This window comes from Meles meles, chromosome 3 (assembly GCF_922984935.1).
Source record: "Meles meles chromosome 3, mMelMel3.1 paternal haplotype, whole genome shotgun sequence".
NCBI classification, from domain to species: domain Eukaryota; kingdom Metazoa; phylum Chordata; class Mammalia; order Carnivora; family Mustelidae; genus Meles; species Meles meles.
In genome coordinates this window covers 6,804,979-6,820,788 of record NC_060068.1, presented here as the reverse complement: position 1 = coordinate 6,820,788, position 15,810 = coordinate 6,804,979, and the positions used below count along the sequence as shown (strand labels likewise).

Here is a 15,810-nt window from a genome sequence, read left to right as displayed (position 1 = left end):
CTTGATTAATAGTTTTCTTATGTAATTGGGTGCTCCCATATTGGGGGCATAGTTATTTACAATTGATAAATCATCTTGGTGGATAGTCCCTTTAAGAATTATGTAGTGTACTTCTGTATCTCTGACTACAGTCTTTAGTTTAAAATCTAATTTATCTGATATGAGGTTCACTACCCCGGCCTTCTTTTGAGGCCCGTTGGCATGAAAGATGCTTCTCCATCCCTTCACTTTCAGTCTGGGTGTATCTTTAGGTTCAAAATGGGTCTCTTGTAGACAACATATGGATGGGTCCTGTCGTTTTATCCAATCTGCATCCCTGTGTCATTTTATGGGTACATTTAGGACATTCACATTGAGCGTGATTATTGAGAGATACGTTTTTATTGACATCGTGTTACCTTTGAAGTCTTTCTGTCTGTAGATTGTCTCTATGTTACTGTTTAATGATATTTTTAGGATTTTTTCTCTTTTATAGAAACCCCCCTTAAAATTTCTTGCAGTGTAGGCTTGGTGGTTGCATAGTCTTTTAAGCCTTGCTGGTCTTGGAAACTCTTTATCTCTCCATCCATTTTGAATGTCAGTCTTGCTGAATAAAATAATCTTGGCTGCATTTTCTTCTCCTTCAGTACCCTGAATATATCTTGCCAGCCCTTTCTGGCTTTCCAGGTCCCTGTGGACAGGTCTGACGTTATTCTGATGGACTTTCCTCTGTAGTTTAAGAGCCTCTTTGTCCTAGCAGCTTTCAAGAGATTGTATCAACAATTATGATTTTTCAATTTTACTATCAGGTGCCTAGATGTTTTTTTAGAATCTCTAGTCTTGGGGGGAGACCTTTCTGCCTCTAGTACATGAACGCTGGTTCCATTCGCGAGATTGGGAAAATTTTCGTGTAGAACTTGTTCCACTGTATCTTCTAGACTTCTTTCTTTCTTCTCCCCTTCAGGGATTCCAATAATTCTGACATTGGAACATTTCATGGCGTAATTTATTTCCCTGATTCTGTTTTTGTGGCTTCAAAGCTGTTTGTTTCAGGCTTCCTCCTGTTCCTTTCTCTCTATCTGTTTGTCCTCCAGATCACTAATTCTATCTTCTGTCTCAGTTACCCTAGCTTTTAGAGAATTTAGATTAGATTGGAACTCATTGAGAGCTTTGTGAACATCATCCCTGGTGGCTTTCAGTTCTGCCCTAACATTGTGAACATCATCCCTGGTGGCTTTCAGGTCTGCCCTAATCAATTCCATTTGGTCATCCATGACTTTCTCCAACCTAGCTATTTCCTGGATAATTGTTAGCCTGAATTCCTTTTCTGACATATTGTTTGTGTCAATATCCATTAGCTCTGTTGCAGAAGGCCCATCCTCTGTATTTTTCTTCTGTTGGGCATTCCTCCGCCTAGTCATATTGGTGAGAGATGACTGAATGGATGTAGCTGGATGTATCAACTGTGGTGCTGTCAAGGTGCACCCTAGAATGCTTCTGTGCAATCAGGATTCCCCACCCAAATGAGAGAAAAAAGAAAAGGAAAATAAAAGAAAAAAAAAAGAGTGGGAGAGAGAGATACAGGATATCAAGGGAAGATAAAAGAGAAGGCTCAGTCCAAATGGGCTCGAAGGTAAGGTTTATGAAGTATACAAACAAAAACAGACAAACAAAAAGGCTGATAAAAGTATATGAGAAGAGGAAAAAAATTATATACATATAAAGCAAAAGAAAAAAAAGGGAAGAACCTCGTCACAAAGAACCACAAGCATAAGATTTATATACTATCAAGACAAACACAAATGCACAGAAACACTGGTGGAAGAAAAAGATGAGAGAGTAGTTATAAATTTTCAGTGTGGGCGGGGAAGCTTATTTTGATTCTTCCTGGATGTATCTTGATATCTTTGTTAAAGGACTCATCCTTCCTAAGATAAAGAGTGACTAAAAATTGGTTTACCCAGTGCTCCATGCAGTATGTGCCCTCCCTATTACCCACCACCTGGTGCATGGAGCACTGGGTGTGATGCCAAATCAATGAACACTGTTATGCTGTAAATAAACAAATAAAAATAAATAAATAAATAAATAAATAGCAAGCTGAAAAAAAATTGGTTTACCTATAGGGGTAGCATTGATTGGGGAGAGGGGATTACCTTGAAGTTTAATTCTATATGAATATTAGAAAATAAAAATATAAAAAAGAATAAACTGAACTAAACTAAATTTTTTTAAAAAAATTAAAAAAAATAGAAAAGCAAAAGAAAAACACAGGTGTATATATCACAAAGTTCAGGTTAGAAGGTTATTGTTGAATTTGATGTATTGGATATCTCACTGTGATGGTGAATAGGTTAAAAAATTATCTATATAAAAAAAAATGAACCAGAATAATGGGAATGAGTTAAAAATAAAAGTTGTATTATGAAGTAGTGATGGTTGTTCTCTTGTTGTCCTTTTTTTTTTTTCTTCTTTCCTTGTTTGTTTTCTGGGGGAGGGGACTGTCACGTGGCTTTTCAGTCAATGATGTTCCCTGAGTTAAGTCCTCCAGCCCCCCTCAAGCGGGTGGGCTCTGAGGAAACCGGTTTTTTTAGTCTATTGTTCTCTGGATGTTTTTGTGTTTGTTTGTTCGTTTTTTGTTTTTGTTTTGTTTTTTCTCACGCCTTGACAGTTTTTGATGGTTTTTGGAAGTTTAGAGGAGAGCAAACTGCACCCCGACCTCCCTCTCAGAGAGAAGCCTCAGAATGCTCTGCAGAGCTGCTGGCAGAGTAAGTTCTGAGTCACTGTCCCTGGGGATGCAGGATCTCCTCCTTGTACCCAAAACCAGGGCAGCAGTAGCTGTCTGGGCAGCTCCAGACTGCCAGAGAGGTTCCAAGCAGCTATCGCACACTGAGATTTTCCCGCTGGCCCTGCTGGAGTGCTTGGTCTTTCTGGTCAGAGAGTGCTGGGCTGCACCTGGTCCTTCCGGGTCGAGTGCACTGGGTGGCGTACCTCACCCAGTGGAGGGTGTGAGGTGCACGAGTGTCTCAGGTTCTGCCATTTGGCGAGGCTCCCAGCCCTCACAGGAGCCAGACCCCAAGCATTCTCAGGCCCACTTGCAGCTCAGGGATCAAGACCTGGTTTCTCTGCTGCACTCTCTCTGGCTCAGTGCCAGGGGAGGCTGTCCTGGGTCTGGGGACTTAAGCCCCTTTCCCTAACCGCCCCAATTCCCACAATTTTACCCCACGATCTTTTGCTCTTTTTGAGTGCTTTCAACCAGACTCCAAGTTAATGCTGGTCCCCAGTCACAGGGCACTCTCATATCGGGGTATTTCTATCCAGTTGGTCACCCCTGGTGGCTCCCTCTCCCTTTTGTTTATCTTCCGGTATCAGTCTGACCTTCCCACTCTGCTTTACCTGCCCACTGGCGTCTTCTGCTCCTGTAGAGATCCAGACATGTATAATTCTGATCTCAGGCTGATTTCATGGGTGCTCAGAGTTCTTTGTTAGGTTATCAGCTCACTTAAGGGTACAGGTTGAAAAGGTACCTCCCCCTACTTCCCCGCCATCTTGTCTCTCCCCTAGGTTTTTCTTTAGAGTTAAGGGTCTGTTTATTGGTTTGCCTCTCCTTTTTTTTTTCCCTTTGTTCCTATGTTTCTTAAATTTACATATGAGTGAGATCATATGGTATTTCTTTTTCTCTGACTGATTTATTTGACTTCTGTAATACATTGTAGCTTTATTCATATCATTGCAAATGGTAAGATCTCATTCCATTTTTATGGCTGAGTAATATTAATGTACACATATGTACAAATAATATATATATATATATATATATATATACATGCATGTGTATACATACACACACACACACACATATATATATCACACACACCACTTTGTCTTTAATATAAATGTCAATCTATTTCAGGGCTTTCTATACTGTTCCACTGATCTATGTTTTTATTTTATGACAGTAACATACTATGTTGATTACTACACCTTTGTAATATAACGTTAAGATTGGAACTGTACTGTCTCCCATATTATTTTTTTTCTTTTCAACATTTCTTTCACTTATTAGGGATGTTATTTGGTTCCAGTCAAATTTCAGGATGGCTTTTCAAGCTCTGTGAAACCTGTTGTTGGTATTTTAATGGGGATTGCATCCAACGTGTGAATTGTTTTGGTACTATAGACATTTTTACATTTTTGTTCTTCCAACCCAGGAGCATGAAATGTCTTTCCATTTCTTTCTGTCAAATTAAATTTCTTTCATCCTTTTTTTGCACTTTTCAGACTACAAGTCTTTCCCTTCCTTAGTGATTTCTAGTCTTAGGTATCTTATTATTTTTGGTGCAGTTGCAGATAACATTGTTCTCTTATCTCTTCTTTCAGCTGCTTCATTAGTAGTGTATAGAAATCCAACAGAGTTCTGCACATTGATATTGTGTCCTATGATGTTACTGAATTCATTGATCAGTTATAATAGTTCTGGGTTTTTTGTTTGTTTGTTTTTGGTGGGCTCTTCAGGGTTTTCTGTATAGAATATCATGTCATTTGAATATAGGAAAATGTTACTTCTTCCTTCCAAGTTTAGATGACTTTTATTTCTTTTTGTTGTCTAATTGCAGGAGTGCCATAGGGAAATCAAGTCCCCCAGACCAGACACTTGCCAGAAAACCTCTGTCCAAACCCCCTTCAACAAAACTTGGCACTAGGGTAACATGTTACCTGGATATTGGGGTGATAAGGAGCTTTAGGAATTACCAAGAGCCTGTGACATGTGCACCCCCCTCCAATGCATCAGAGAAGAGGGCATCAAATCCTCAGAAAGCTGGGCCTTCTGGGAGTCTTGAGAATGTAAAACCTCTTACCAAACTCTGCACTGCCAAATGAGGACCCCTGACACCAGGCTGAAGGAGAGTCCTCTGAACAGGAGCCATCAATCCAGGAGAGCACAGGGTAGTTGAGTCCACAGAATTCCATGTTTGCCAGGACCTCCAGGCCATGAGCATTCCAACCCAGCTTGGCACTGACAAATGAGATTCCTGGACATTGGGATGAAGGGAGTCCCTTAACTGGGTGCTCTATGGCCCAGAAGAGCACAAAACAATTGACTCCTAACAACACCAGACCAAGCGGGAGCCTTCCTCCAGAACCCAGCTCCACTTGCAATAGAATCAACTGGACATCTGACTGTCAAGAGATCAGGAACCCTTCATCCCAACAGAGTATAGGGCCATGGTATCTGCTAGAATGGTAGGTGCACAAGGCATGCTCAAGCCATGAGCTCTCCAATAGAGCTCAGCAAGAGCCAAAGGTATCCTGGACACTATGCTAACCTGGAACCCTCAGTCATGAGGCCCCCAGCCCAGCTGAAAACTGGGTGCTAGAATCTCCTGGAACCCAGTGTGACAAGAAGCCCTCAGAACACAATTTTTCCAACACAGGAGAGCACATGACAATCAGGTTCCCAGAACACCAGGAGCTCTCAGGCTAGAAGCTCTCCAACACAGGTTGACACAGGACAAGTTAACCACCTGGAGTGTAGAATATGAGAAGGAGCCCTCAGAGGATGAGTTGTGCAACCTAACACAGCATAATGCAATCAGGTTCTCAGAACACCAGGATTTCAAGGAGACCTCTGACCATAACCTCTCCAAACCAGACCAGGAAGTGGGAAAATATATTATCTAGATAGTGGGTCCAGTGGGAGCCTTAAGACCAGAAGCCCTCTAATGTACCTCTGTACCAGGGAGATGAGTAACCTGGACACTGGGACAAAGGCAGGGATTCTTCTAATGCAGTAGAGAACACAGCAATCAATTCCCCAGAACACCAGGCCCATTGGATGCCCTGAGACCACGATATACCCCACCCCACTGCACACTGGGCAAAAGAGTCCCCTGGACAGTGAGCTGAGTGGAGGTCCTCTACTTGGGAGCACTTCATCCCAACAAAACATAGGGGAGTTGAGTCCTCACAACATTGGACCAACCAGGAAATTTGAGACACTCCAACTCAGCATAAGAGTGGACAGAAACTCTCTTGGACTAGGATGACAGGACTCCCTCTGAGTGGGGGCCCAACAGCCGAGCAGACAACTGGCAGATGAGTCCCTAGAACACCAAGCCCACTGGGAGATTTGGTGCCCCACACCCTCTCTTTCAGATTGGCACTGGACCAGGTCTCTCAGACACCAGGCTGACCAGGAAATCTCTGACCCACAACCCTCTAACTCAGTAGAGCACAGAACAATTAGGTCTCCAGGACAAAGGCTGACTGGGAGACCTCTGGTCATGACTCCTCCAACTCAGCACTGCACTGGGCTAACAAGTCCCTAGAACACTGTTTTGACTAGAAGCCCTTTAACTAAGGTGAAATGAGGGCATATGAGTCTCCAGTGCTCTGAATGGACTTCACTCTATGGTTCTTGTAGATTATCACATGGGTACCTTTCCTATTTTAGGGAGATCTCCTTAGGAGACAAGGGTATCATGCCAAAAAGAGGAGGCACACTAGAAGTTTGAAGATTTTGAAATAGAACTCATAACCGAAGATGAGGTTTGGGGGGGGGGTGTAGGGATTTGTAGAAGAGACTTCAGACACTAAGGAAGAAGGAGTCATTGGTTCAGGTATTCCAGGTAGAGTAGAGATTCTCCAGCCTGGAAGGAAAGGGGGAGACCCTAGAAAAACACGCCAAGTAGTGGGATGAGAGCCAGGATCAGTCTGTGAGGTGGAGAGATACTCTGAGTACATGAAGGACTTGCTGGAAGCTCTTGCCTTCCATGCAATGTCCATGAGGTTATGTTCCTGCACACACACATTCAAGATGGCAGAAAACTGAAGCTGGAAAAAGTCTGCATGAATTTTAATATTTATCAGGGGACTAAAGAAATAATTTAAAACCATCATTTCAGAATGAGTCATTTACCAGAAACAACCACTGTGTGATTGTGATGTACAGTCTGGCTTATAGTCACTGCTGTGTCTTCTAAATAATCACATTATCCTGTTGGTGTACAGGCTCCACAGCTCTTAGAAAGTTTTGGTTAATTATTCAGAGTTTACCCTGAGCACACAACCTTCCTGTCCCCATCAACACTTTCAGACATCCTGAGTTCTAGAAACCAAGGTCAGCTACTGAGGTCAGCCCCATTCTGATTGGAAGGAAACAATGAGCTGTATGTCCATAGGTATGTATGTCAGGAAAAACGATTTTTGTCCCAAGCCCTACCACTCATGTTGTGCAAACTTGAGTTTGGACCCTGACGTGAAGTTTAAAATCTCTAGCCACCACAGCAAGCATTTCCTGACTACATGTCCCTGTGTGATGCAGGCCTTTGGAGAGTAAATGTGACAATAAGATGAGGGAACCAAGATGGAGGGAGGCCAGAGGCATGGGACTTTTCCCTGTCTCTAGATGACTTCCTGTGGGCTGAGGGAGGCAGGTACAGACTGGAGTGAGTGAGCATCCTGGAGTGTAAGCTCTCCGTTCTGAGCCACAGAAGCACTGAGATTTTGAGTGAGACACATTAATTATTACTGGCTGCTCCAGGTGAAGGGGTGGATGGACAGAGTAAAGCAGTGAAGGAGACAGGTAGGAAGAGTGGGAACAGGTGCACATGGAAAACTTGAAGTTGTCTGTGGATATGGAGGAAGGTGATTACTTCTAATAGGCAGAGCTGTTATTCTGACAAGCATTGGACAGAAAAAAGGAGGAAAGTAAGTTTCCAGGTTGGTCTTCTCCCTGGAGATTGTCACTTTCACCTCCAGGGATGAAGTGGAAGCTCAGTGAGTTGTGGATGTCAGTGAGCTGATGTCTGCCTGTGGCTGTAGCTGAGTTGAAAGAAAACCTAGAGTGATGGTCCCCTAGTAGAGCTCAAGGCACCGAGTTCATAGCACTGGGACATCAACTGATGGGAGCAGTAAAGGTGGAGGATCTTGGAGAAAAGTTAAAACTGAGGAGAGAGGTCAGCCTCTTTAAGATCGATGGTGTCTAAGCTTATAGGAGGGCTGCCACTTCCATGAGCCAGTGTGGAGGCTGGTGGAGTCCAGGTCACTTGATTTGAAGGAGAAGTGGATCATTTTTGTGATCCCAAAGCTGTGAACCTCCAGCGGTCAACATCTCAGACCCCATTTACCCCACAGATGTATTTCTGGACAAAGTTTCCTGGAAGCACTGGGACCCCACTTTTGGGGTGTGGGGCAGAGTAACTCACCCCTTGGTTCTCCATTCCTTCATCTCTAAAATGTGGGTAGCTTTGGGGGGGGGTGATTGTGTGAGCAGGATGTAGGTTATGGCAGGGTGGTGGAGGGTGTCTACAAGAGCAGGGGACAGATCCTTTCCAGAGGAGGAAGCGGAGGGACTGATCTAGGTATTTGTCCTGTTCTTTCCTTCCCAAACTCAAAACATTGCTCTGGGAGGACAGCAATCTGGGAGCTGCCTCTGTTCTGTTCCACACCTGGCCTTTTCTGCCCCTTCTATACAGTGCCTCAGAGACCACCATCTGCCCAATCACAAACCAGCGCCAAACCCCACCTACCTCCTACACTGCTGCTTCACATACACATGTTAGGGAGCCAGGTGGGGACTGCTAGCTTTAGGGAACTATTCTGAGGTGTGTTGACAGGTTGTGCACTAATGTAGGTGGGGGAGGGAGGTTGGTACATTTATAGATTCACAGGAAGCTTCAGATAGCACAGAAACATCCTGTCACAGGGGCAGTCTTGACTCATTTTGTCCCAGGGTAACATCCTACATAATTACAGAACACTATTAACACCAAAAAACTGACAGTAGTATGATAGACATGTCTGCTTCTCTCAGCTTGTCATGCACATTCATATATTTAAAAGTGCAATCCAGATATGGAAGTACCCCAACACAAAATCTCCCTCATGCTATTCACGCCTTCCCAGACCATCCCTGCTCATGGCAAACACCCCGTTGTTTTACATTTTGGGAGTTTTGGAATTTTGTTGCACGAGGTGATTCCTACCATTCTGAACCGTGATGTTGGATTTTAGTTTGTTTTCACTCAGGATAATACCCCAGGATCCATCAAAGTTCTGTGTGTCAGAATATTATGGCTTTTTTTCACTGAATTGGGCTCTCTAGTATGCAAATGCCACAATCTGTTCATTCAGTGACCCTTTGAGGGACATTTTGATTGTTTACAATATTTGGAGACTATTAAGTAATATCAAGTGAGTATTTGTGCATAGGGTTTTGTGGGCTCTTAAATTTTAATCTCTGAGAAAAAGGTCCATGAGAGTGAGTGATTACCGGGTTTTAGCATTTATGCTTCATGTTTGTAGAGCCTATCAAACTCTTACCAGAGTAGCTGTTCCATTTGAATTACCACCAGCAATGTAGGGAAGCTTACTCTTTCCAACATTTGGTGTTTTTACTGTGTTTGATATTAACTAAGTGTCCTACTGGGTTTGTAGTAGAAATTACTCAGTCAGTTTTTCATTTACATTTCCCTCATGGCTCCTAATGTACAGTTTTTTTTTCTTCTGCTTATTTACCATCTGCATATTCTCTTTGGTGGAGGTGTTATGAGCTTCAGGATGTCTATTACCTTAATTAAATAGGTGTGTTTGAATGCAGAAGGAGAGTTTACAGATCTCTGTACAGCACAGCTCAGGATCATAGTCACAACAGCACCACACTAGTCACTGCATTCTCCACATGGTGGGCAGGGGTCTCCAAGGCTCTGAGAATGTGGTAGTGAACCAGAGGGAACTGACAGCATGACCTGCGCATCCTAGTCAACATTGTTCATACACACTGACTCCTCTAGGTTTCAAAACCAGCTGCTTGGTTCAATTTGATAGAAGGGAAAAGGGAAGCTGAGTGTCTACACACAGGTATTTTTGCCACAGACAATCTCTGACCAAAGAACTCACAGGCTTTGTGCCAAAACTTGGCTCCAAACTTTGGCATTTACAGTTTCTGCAATGAGCACATTCACATTCCATTGGTGAAAAGAAGTAATACAGCCATGTCCATTCAAAAAGAAAAGTAAATGTTGCAAATTGGGAGGGCTATGTACATAAAGGAAAGGTGAAAAAATGGGGACAAATAATCCAATTTACTTTACTTTCCTAGCCTATAATCTCCTAAACAGAAGAATATAGTTTATTCTGTGTTTCCAGTGCCCAGCACCTTGCCTGGCACTAATAAATGAAGCCAAGAAGCTTGAAGGAAAGAGTATGATCAGCTTTGTTCTAAATATATTTATGTCTCTAATTATTTTCATTTTGGATCTAGAAAGATTTAGATTGGAATTCAAGCACCCTCTTTTGTAGCTCAGGATTTTTGGAGTAACATCAATAATAGTAAAATTAAGAACAGACTGTATCTCTTAAGTGTTTCCTATGTTTCAGAAACACTGTTAAGGTTTGTGATGTCATTTCAATCTTCAAACACATCTATGAGGTATGTATTGCTGTCTCCATGCTGTGGGTGAGTTGACTGAGAATCTAAAAGGTTCAGGAATGTACTCAATGTTGCACAGCTAGGAGGCGATAGAGCTATGATGTGAACCCTGGCCCTCTAAGCTCTACAGCCTCCTTTCATGCACTGTGCTATAGCACTCTACCTATAAAGTCCAACCAATGCCACTTTCCTCTTTTGTAATATAGGGATACACAAGAGCATGACCACTCTGTATAATTGTTACCAGGTTCACAGGATAGTCCTATATCAATTATCTGACCCAGTGAACCTTGCACTCTGGGAACTCAGCAATGATTATATCCCTCTATCCTTTCCATTTCATATCTGACTCCTGGTGCAAGATTAATGGAAACTTTCTTCAAGATATGATGCTCATAATCTACAGTTAGCTTTGTTAAACCTACACTACTAAACCAGTAAGACCCTCCTAGGCCCTTCACTGAAATTTTCTCCAAAATCAAACCATTAGTGGACTTATAAAATGCTTAGGAGGAGTATCCCAGTGACTAGGTATTTCCATCGGCTACTAAAGGTTTTCATGACCCTTGAAGGATTCTGAAATTAGCATCCCTGCAAGGAAGGTTTGTAGAGGAAGCTTGAACCAGGAGAATTATGTCTCAGTTGAGTAGGTAGAGAGAAAGCAAGCAAGTGGCAAGCAAGATGCCAGAGTGACCTGTGAGGTTCAAAGTCCAAGAGCAGGTCAGGTCTTCCCAAACTCTATTTAGAAATTTCAAACATTCCTTCTCCTTGTGTCCTCAATGTTATTCCTTATGTCTCACAAACAAGTGAAACCATATAGTCATTGATTTTCTCTGCTTGACTTCTTCGACTCAGCACAATCTCCGCCAGTCCCATCCATGTTGATGCCAAAGTTGGGTATTCCTCCTTTTTAATGGCTGAGTAATATTCCAATGCATATATGGACCACATCTTCTTTATCCACTTTTCTGTTGAAGAGCATCTTGGCTCTTTCTACAGTTTGGTTATTGTGGACATTGTTTATATGAACATTGGGGTATACAAGACCCTTCTTTTCACTATATCTGTATCTTGGGGATAAATATCCAGTAGTGCAGTTGCAGGGTGATAGTGTAACTCTATTTTTTTTCTTTAATTTTTCAGCGTAACAGTATTCATTGTTTTTGCACAACACCCAGTGCTCCATGCAAAACGTGCCCTCCCTATTACCCACCACCTGTTCCCCCAACCTCCCACCCCCGACCCTTCAAAACCCTCAGGTTGTTTTTCAGAGTCCATAGTCTCTCATGGTTCGCCTCCCATTCCAATGAAACAAGATGGGATTGGGAGGGAGACAAACCATAAATGACTCTTAATCTCACAAAACAAACTGGGGGTTGCTGGGGGGAGGTGGGGTTGGGAGAGAGGGAGGGGGTTATGGACATTGGGGAGGGTATGTGCTATCGTGAGTGCTGTGACGTGTGTAAACCTGGCGATTCACAGACCTATACCCCTGGGGATAAAAATACATTATATGCTTATTAAAAAAAAATTGTAACTCTATTTTTTTTTTGTCTCTACATTTTATTTATTTTTTCAGCGTAACAGTATTCATTCTTTTTGCACAACACCCAGTGCTCCATGCAAAACGTGCCTTCTCCATTACCCACCACCTGTTCCCCCAACCTCCCACCCCTGACCCTTCAAAACCCTCAGGTTGCCCCAACCTCCCACCCCTGACCCTTCAAAACCCTCAGGTTGTTTTTCAGAGTCCATAGTCTCTTATGGTTCTTACACAATCTCCACCCTGTTTTCCAAAGTGGTTGCACCAAATTGCATTTGTACCAAGAGTGTAAGAGGGTACCCCTTTCTCCCCATCCTCTCCAACACTTGTTTACTGCTCTGTTATTTTTTTTTTCCATTCTAACTGGTGTAATGTGCTATCTCAATGTGGTTTTGATTTGAATCTCCCTGATGGCTAACAATGATGAACATTTTTACATATGTCTATTAGCCATTTATATATCTTCTGTTCATGTCTTCAGCCCATTTTTCAACTTGATCATCCTTTTTTTTTTTTTTTTGAGTGAGTGGCAGTTATTGAGATTTTTATGTTATTTAGAGATCCTGGATATCAGCCCTTTGTCTCTATTGTCATTTTTGAATATCCTTTCCCATTCCCTGGGTTGCCTCTTTTTTGTAGACTGTTTCCTTGCTATGCAGAAACTTTTATCTTGATGAAGTCCCAAATGTTCATTTTCACTTTTGTTTCCCTTGCTTTTGGAGAAGGGGGAAATTGGAGGGGGAGATGGACCATGAGAAACTGTACACTCCAATAAACAAAGTGAGGATTTTAAAGAGGTGGGGGGTGAGGGGATGAGTGAACATGGTGGTGGGTATTAAGGAGGATACATATTTCATGGAGCACTGGGTATTATATGTAAACAATGAATCTTGGAACACTGCATCAAAAAGAAATGATGTATTGAATGGTGAATTATATAATAATAATTATTTTAAAAGGAATTTCAGACATTGAGGTGGGGAGGTGCAGTTTATCTGCAAACTCAAGGGACATTTGTTTTGGAGAGCATGGTGTTGGACTAGGGGAGGGAGAAGCATTTAATGTGCACCTACTGTGTTCCAAGCAAATTAGATAAGTGAGGCTATTTGATCCTGAGAGAAAAAAATTCTATTCTACAGATAGGAAATAAAGCTTCTGAGAAGTGAAATAAACTTGAGCAAGTTTATAAATATAAGAGTGCATGATGGTGACCTAACTCATCCCACCTAAGGTGAGAACTGAACCCACCTCCTCGAGAGACACACCAAATCTACACCTATTTATAGATCCTCGTGAAGAAGAACCGAGAACAGCCTGAACAGCTTCTGCACAGCAGAAAACAGAGACAGAGACATCATAACACAGGAATCACCCCTCAGCAGCCTGCCAACTGCAGTGGAAGGGATAGTTCTGTGGGCTGTAAGCTAATGTGTCTGCACTGGCACACAGAAAACAAGCTACAGTTCAGAGAGCAACTAGAATGTGAAGGATCTTCCCTGAGAGCTCCCCCCCCAACACAATGGGGAAGGAGGGGTGTTGGATCTCCTTCTGTGTCAAGTCACAGGCAAGCTCAAATTCTGCTCCACTTTGATAGTATGTACAGAAGCAAGGTCTGAGCATCCTCGCTGGTGTACCACCTCGTTGATCCCAGGGTCCCCAGCCCACTCAAACCCAGCTGTGCCAAGAAGCAGCTCCAGCATGGCACACACTGGGATGCTCCTTGTCAGCATTCACTAGAGCTCCAGACATCATACTGAGTTGGCACAGTTGCTAAGCATCCAAGAACACTCCAGGTCTGCTCCCATCTTGCATGGGTCACCCTTAGTTATATGGGTATGTGACATCCTGGGTCATGTTTGACCTCCAGATGCCTTGAAAAGGAGTACCCTATGTGGAAATCCCAGGATCCCATAGCTCACACTCTGTCAGGACACTCAGAGTGCTGAAGATATCCCAGTTTTCATCCACTTGAGTTTCAGCCATCTTGCTAGTGGGTACTGTGCACAGAGAACAACTGCCATCCTAAATCCACCCCAGCTATAGCTATCTCCCAAAGCGTCCTCTCTTCAGAGAGCCTTGGGACATTCCTGCCCATGCCCACTGCAGTTACAGATGTACTGCCAGGCTACCCCACCCCATGAAGACAATCCCAGAAAACCTCAGCACCTGATACATCTCCACTCCAGCCACCCTCTGCAAAAAGAGCCCTGTGACAGCAGTTAGCTCTTAGCTTCACCCAATCTGCCGGGATGTCTTCAGTGTGAAGACCCTATGTTTCTTGTAGCATGACTTACACTAGCCAAGCTATGTTAACAACCCAGGTATCTCCCAGAGATTTTTGCATAAGGGCTGCCTTTCAGCCAACCACTTCCCCGCTTGCCTAGCCAAAAGTCCCACCTTCACCTCCCAGAAAGTCACAGCCCATAACCTGGTGCCTATGCACTCCAAGGCCTCTCTGGCACCTCTATGCTCACACACTCCAGAGCACTCCCACAAACTTCCCACCACCCCGTGGCTCTGCACTCCACCCACACCCCCAGAAAGCCCCCACCCAGACCCTGATTCCCACACACCTCTGGGCAGAGAAGAGCCTAGAAGTACTGGCAGATCCTGGTCCTCCTCCTTCTTGGTAGCAGCAGACTGCAGCCCTGGATCACAAATTCAGCATGTGGGAGAAATTTCAGTTGGAAGAAGAACAAGATTCAGAAAATTGGTTTTCATGAACTTCGCAAGGTCACACAAGGATCACTGCACCATTCCAACCCCTTGAAAACTTGCTGTCTCTGATACTACCAATTAGAGAGCCATCTTTGCCTTAGCATCCAATGTTGTTCCAGCAGCACCATTGCAGGAGAGTACAAAACAAAGTTTTGTAGAAATGCTGAGATTTCATCATTTATAAATACACCACAGAGATAGTATAAGTTGCCCCTTCTACAGATCTATGAATTAGAAGCACATAACATTGAAACATGGAGGGAGTCTTAGCCCCCCAAAATACATAAGCCTTTAGTTAACATAGCTCCAGATCCAAGCCTTTTCTATGATGTACACTTGCTGATTAAAAAAAAAAAATCCATGCCTTGCCAGTTATTCTATCAGTGGGAATGCATTTTATATACTTACCCTCAAAAGAATACTGAAGTTTCCCAGCATTTTATGTCTGATATACCAAAGTCTACCTTCATGAAGCAGAACCCAGATGCCCTTGATTTTGGGACCCACCTCTATATCCCTTCATCCACCAGAACACTTCCATCAGGAAAGCCTTGAACATCTTTTTAGAAAGAAGGTTGCCAACCTTCACTGTGGTGCATGAGTCAGGAGAAGCTGTAGACATTTATTCCAAGTCTGATGTAAAGTAACCTTGTTGCTGAGAAAACATAGAGTAACCTAGATATCACAGTGACCCAGGCCCTTAGCACTACTTACAGTGTCTTGAGGGTGTCATGAAGTGTAGTAAGCTGTGGATCCTGGGCTGATTACTGTGGGCTGATATCTGTGGGCTGCTGGTCACAACTGAAACAGAGAGCTCATGGGTGTGATTTCCCTGCCAGATAATAGGCAAGTCCTGATACTCATGTCCACAGGGGCCAGACAGAAGGAGAGAGAAGCAGAATGACCACTGTGCCTGAAGAAGCCCTTGGAGAAAATGTGGAGAAATATTCTGGGTCTGGCTCTAGATCATGAACACTGACCAAGACAGAAGACAGACAAATGGTTAACAATGTGTATCAGGGATTAGTCATGGTTATTTTTTTTTTCCCAGCAAGGTTGAAACTGAGCATAAAAAGATTCAGTTTTCCATTAAAAGACTGTTTTCAGAGCTTTGAACAATTTCAGATATTGTATGTTG

The 15,810-nt window shown here is 43.1% G+C and overlaps 1 pseudogene; it reads left to right on the top strand.

Annotated features, from left to right (window-relative positions):
* Positions 1-14,620: 14,620 nt before the first annotated feature.
* LOC123938387 lies at positions 14,621-15,576 on the top strand (annotated as a pseudogene).
* The last annotated feature ends 234 nt before the right edge of the window (positions 15,577-15,810 follow it).